The sequence below is a fragment of the Rhinolophus ferrumequinum genome, chromosome 14 (assembly GCF_004115265.2).
Source record: "Rhinolophus ferrumequinum isolate MPI-CBG mRhiFer1 chromosome 14, mRhiFer1_v1.p, whole genome shotgun sequence".
Classification (NCBI taxonomy): domain Eukaryota; kingdom Metazoa; phylum Chordata; class Mammalia; order Chiroptera; family Rhinolophidae; genus Rhinolophus; species Rhinolophus ferrumequinum.
In genome coordinates this window covers 44,102,143-44,108,323 of record NC_046297.1, presented here as the reverse complement: position 1 = coordinate 44,108,323, position 6,181 = coordinate 44,102,143, and positions in this window count along the sequence as shown.

Genomic DNA, 6,181 nt, shown 5'->3' with positions numbered 1-6,181 from the left:
TTGGGAGGAAATAGCCTCATTTCATAGGTGAGATAACTAAAGAGAAAGTGGGTAAGTGACTTTCCCTAGGCCACACTGGCTATTCATGGCTTGACTTGGAACAAAGACCCAAGCCTCCTGAATCTAGAGCTGTGGTTCTCAGCCTTGGGTGCACATTGGATTCACCTGAGAAGCTTTAGAAACTACTCATGTCTGGGTCTCACCTCCAGAGATGCTGACTTAATTGGTCTTGGGTACAACTGAACTGGGGATTTTTAGAGAGCTCCCCAGGTGATTCTAACATGCCGCCAACGTTGAGATCCATTGATCTTTCCTAATATTTGCTCTTGCAAAAATAACATTTTCCACTATAGTCCTTCCTATCCTCCCAGTTTTCCCTCCCAATGAATACTGTTCCTTCTCTACCGTTACCATATCCCAACAATTTTTAAAGCCCAAGGCCAATAAAGGCAGAGCTGTGTGACCTCAGGCAGCAGCAAGTGGGAGGAGAAGGGTAGGAGGGCTGGGGACACAGTGGGATGAAGTGGAAGGTATAGAAAACCACAGTCCACCCTGCCTGCTTACACTGGACAGATGGTCTTTTTCAAAGCTGAATGTACCAGGGAAGCAATAGCAACACTCTAGCAGCAGCCACATCCCCCAATTTAAGTTTAAATATTCTCCATATGCTTGGGTTTTGGATTTCCTCCTGGAGCAGGAGGCAGCAGAAGCTAACCACCCCGAGTCCTAGTTGACAGCAAATGACTTTTGGAGCTGAAAATGACCGACTCCTGCGGTGACGCGAGCATGAAGGCAGGCCTACACCAATCCGTTTCACTGCCTATTTGCTATTCCCTCAATGTGAGATGGTCTTTTTATTGCACTTACTTGGTGTGTAAAAATGAATGTTGGATCCGGGCCTAGAAGGGCAGCGGTGAGAAACAAATTTAAAAATGAATCTTTCCTTTTGAGAAAAGTAGTCAGTACAGGGAGAAAAGCCTCTTCTAGAAGCCCAAGCCCTTGTTGTGCTGGACTTTGTGTCCACATTGGTCATAACGGTGACTGAGCTTTCTGCAGAGAGAGCTGCAGCTTGCTCTCCTCCCTGTCTCCAGGGCCACCGCTGTCAGGCCCTCAGCTCTCACAAGAAGTTCTGACCTTGCCTCCTGGAAAATGCACCAATCAAGACTGGCCGTCTGTCATCCAAGAGAGGCTGGAAGATTCCCATGATGCTCTGTTACACAGTAGATAGTTCTTTGGAAGTGGGTGCAGGGCACTACCGCTTGTTCCGACCACTCCAAACGGGAGTGCAGGCTTTCCCAGCTGGGCAGACAACCAACATTGTGGTCATGTGCACACTAGATCTGACTGCACAGAAGGTAGCTTCCATTTTCCTGAAAGATGCGAGACTCCTTTCTGAAAGGAGTGATGACTACCACTCCTTTCCTGCGTGGGCTTTCACCTGCAAAGTTGCACACGATTCTACTTTCCATCCTAAACGATGGGAACCCAAGAGTTCACTTTAATGACATCCAAACTCTCTTTTCAATTTTATCCAATCATTTCTGGAGCATACATTCCACAGTTTCTTGAAAGAAAGGAAAATAGAAATGGCACTTTATGACTCAGGACACAAGAGCTTGAGTAACACTCTCCTTGTTAGCATATATTAATTTTGTGACGTATTCTAAGACCACAATACAAAGCACTTTGAAACTACAACCAACTGAAGTTTTGAATTAGATGTGTAAGCTAGTTAGAGGCCAATTGCTCCACCGTTTGGTTTAGAGGGCTGGGGAATCCATTTCTCAAACGTTATTAGAGCGGAGCCTCTTATTTGACTAATTCTGGGCAGTAGACACAGAAGCAATAAAGGGTCTAACCCTCCATGCGCTTACAGTGTAATGGAGGACAGAGATACTTGAATTATAGATGACCTTGCTGTATGGTGTGCCCTACAGGAGAGAGATGTACAATTAAGTGACTTCCTGAGGTTGTCTCTCAAATCAAGGATGTCACCAAAGCTGGGGAAAGCAAACCTCCTGATCTAAAATATCCTAACACATCTTTGCTAATGTTGCCCACATTACATTGGGACCCAGCAGCTGTCTGCTAGGGATCTATCAAAGGTGAATGTAGCAAGAAGCCAAAATGAAAAGAAGTTGAGTGCAGCCCAAACAATGTCAAAGAGAGGAAGTCCATGAGCTGTCATGAGACAACAGTGAGGAACATGGCACCTGAAATGGGGAGTTAACTTTGGGTCACATCACGTAGGGCTGGATTGCGAAGGCCCTTGTACATCTAGTAGAGGAGAGTTTTAGGGGGGGTCATTTTGTTTTTATCTTTTCTGAAAATCTCAGGTGAAAAAATTTGAGTTAACCGCTCAGTTTTGAAGCCCTTCATTGTTAATCTATGCAAGGTTCTTCTTGTTTTATTTTTTATTTTTTGTTCTTACCTCCAAACCCTAATTATATTCCCTTTGCCCCCACAGCACCCACTCTAATACGTTTAGTATGTCTTTAGATGAGCATGCATACCTTCTTCAAAAGATTATTATTTTTATGTGAATGTATCTTTACAAAAATGATAATGTGCTATAAATCCTGTTCTGTTTCCTATGTTTTTCCCTCAACACTAGGTTTTAAAGGTCCATCAGTGTTGCTACAATATGTACATCTGGTAGACATTTTTTGCTGCTATGTAGTTTTTGACAGTGCACATCTGCCATAATTTACTAATCCCTGTCTCTAATGATGAGCACTTAGGCTGCCTCCAACATCCAGCTACCCCACGAAATCCCATGATAAACATCCTTATGGACCCGTGGAGAATTTCCTTAGAATATAGATTCCAGAGTTTTTCACAGGTCATAGAGCATGTGCATACTCAGTTTCAACAACTGCCAGATTGCTTTCCTGAGTGACAGTACCAGTTGACAGTCCCTCCAGCAGTGCCCCAGAGTTTCATCTTCCACATTCTCAGCTGCACCATTAGGTACCTTCAGATATAGGTTGTTCTTAGACATTCTGCAAGCGAAGCTTAGAGTAGATGCAATAGGTCATAGGGAGCTATCCAAGGCTCTTCATCTAGGAGTGCCAAGAGAAAGGTCATGCTTTAAAAGAACTGTGCAGGAATGAATGATCTGACCCACAAAATCAAAAGATGCAACATATATGTTTTCTCTGGGAAGTTTGGGAGACATTTAGCATTACAAATGCAAAATATTTTCTACATATACTTATTTTTTTTGTACAAATATCCCATTCAATATTTGTTCCCACTCCCTATGTTTGGTCAGTTTCTGCTGATTTGGCCTTAAATAGGATTTGACTTGGCCACGGCCAGTCTTCACCAGGTCTGGTAGAGGTAGACAGGGAGGTGGAGCTACAAGGATCAGAGTCTCTTCCTGAACAGAAGCCCGGCCTCCCTCCCTATCCTCAGCTATTATCCTCTGTGTTATCAAGATCTCCAAGGGAATCTATGTACATTAGAGTTTAAGAAGCACTGCTTCAGTCTTTGCCAAATATTTTCATATTGACTATCTGATTTAAACTCTTTCCAACACCCCTGGTCTCCTTGGATATAGTTATTATGTAACTCCCATGTTGAGGAAACTGAGTCAGGGCAGGTTAAAGTGACTAGCCCAAGAGTATCCAGAAAAGCCCAGTGGAGACTGATTTTTAGACTCTGTAACTGCCTCCCAAGGTCATATTTTGCTTATATTCCCTTCTCCCCATACCTCATGTCCCCTTGTTCCAAAAGGAAAACATCCAGGAAGAGCTCATTTCAGAGCCAAACCAAAGTGGATTGGAGGTGAAGCCTCCCAGTCTTGTGGGCCTCAGGGATGCAAACTGCCCACTGAGACCAAGACGCACTCACTGCTATTCAGCTTCAATCCTGCTTCACCGCAACTTTGAGTTAGGAGGGGCAGCCAAATCTTCATGGAGTGTGAGGTGGGTGGAGACATTGGTGGGTCCCTCCGTTGAGTAAAGTGCACCAGGTTCCATTTTTCCTTCTTAAAAACAGGTTAAGCAGAGGGGCCTAATCTGGGCTTCCTCAGACCCCCAAGGCATTTGTGGAGAGAATTCAGGAATCATTGAGTTTAGCATTTTTCTTCACCATAACTACAGGACACTAACCACAGTAGCATCAGCAGGACATGTAACTGTGTCACTAATAGAAATCATAGGCATTTCCATATTGAATTGCAAGTCGCACATCTAGAAATTTCGTTTTTGCTTATCACAACTTCAGTATTACTTCAGTTATTAGATCCACACTACATCTTGTTATTGAATGTGTTCGTAAGAAGGTACAGTATTGCTAAATTATAATTTTATTTTTTATATTTTCATAACTGTATATTAATATAATGGTTTCCTTTGTAATCTTACAAATTTCATGTTATGAACTTAAACACAGTCTGAGAAGGAGCCCATAGGCATAATTAAACTGTGAAAGGATGATGTCAAATTGTAGAACTTTTATTACCTCCCCCAGTCTGTTTTTGGTTGGTTTGGGTCACATCCTGCATTGTTTTATATCTGTTATCAGTAGCAACATAGCACTTAAAACCAAAAAGACTTATGTACTTGTCTTCAGGGGTGAAAAGAAGGATTTCCTAAGACTATAAACTCCTTTGGACAGCAAGGCTTGGTGGGAGTGGGGTTGATGAACCCCAAGAAAGAACATTTATGACCTTTGCCCTTCTTCTAGAAGATGTCAACATTCAGAAGACTACAATTAAAAATGCCATGCAAGGGCTGGCCCGGTGGCTCAGGCGGTTAGAGCTCCATGCTCCTAACTCCGAAGGCTGCCGGTTTGATTCCCACATGGGCCAGGGGGCTCTCAACCACAAAGCTGCCAGTTCGATTCCTCGACTCCCGCAAGGGATGGTGAGCTGCTCCTGCCGGAACTAGCAATGGCAACTGGACCTGGAGCTGAGCTGCGCCCTCTACAACTAAGACTGAAAGGACAATGTGAAGCTGAATGGCACCCTCCACAACTAAGATTGAAAGGACAACAAGTTGACTTGGAAAAAAGTCATGGAAGTACACACTGTTCCCCGATAAAGTCCTGTTCCCCTTTCCCAATAAAATCTTAAAAAAAAAAAATGCCATGCCACATGGTAGACTGAGGGTCCACTAATTGAAGCTTTCTCTGGTTACTTACCCCTTGCAGAGAAGCTGGAAGATGTTCAGCCTTTGAAAAGGAACACCCCTCCTTTCATACCTATGACACTAGCCAAGGTTACCAGGATTCTGAAGTCTGAACAGAAAAAAGTAACTGGGACTATCCAGAGAAAATGAAGACGCATACTTTTAAGTAAGCTCTACCTTTATTATTGATGTGCGGAGAGATGTTCATTATCACGTAAAAAAAAAACCAGGTTGTAAAATAGCATATTCTATTATATAGAGAGGGGAAAGTAAGAGGGCAGGGCAGAGAAAAAGTTTGAAAAAATATGTATAAAAATGTGAACAGTGGTTAATTCTGGGTAGGGTGATTACAGATTTTCATCTTTTTATTCCTTTTTTAAATTTTTTATGATCAGCATGTATTACTTTTGTTTAAAAAAGGCAATCAGGCTATTTTCATTTGTAAGAATCAAAATGTCAACTAACTAGACTTTACTGCTAGTTGCAACTTTTCAGAGCCACTTAACCACTTAACTACTTCACATGTTTGCGAGATAAAAATGTGTAGAATGGAGAGTGGAAATTTTTAATTCTTTACACACACACACAAAAAAAATCCTAATGTAAAGTGTTACAATATACTATGAACTTTATACTGTGGGTCAAATTAGGTCCTCCCTATTCTTAGTGAACCAGGCGACAACTGGTGCATAGCAGACGCTGGATCAAGGTGAACTCCCTTCCTTCCTATTACACATTTCTTTCCATCTCAGAGCACTCAGTAGAGTTCTCATGGGGTAGGGGCGGGGGAGCACAGGGTGTGGGGGGGATTTTTCTTCCAAATCTACATACTTCCCACTTCTCCAAGTTAAAAAAAAAAAAAAAAAAAAGATTTCTTACTCCAATTTCTCTTCCTCTTCTACTTTATCAGTTTTTCTAGTCCTCCTTCCTGGGGCTTTCTCCCAGCTCTTTTAGATCCTTAAAATATATATAATACATTAGATATATTATATATATATAATGTGTTAGATGTATTATATATATATGTATATATATGTGTATGTATA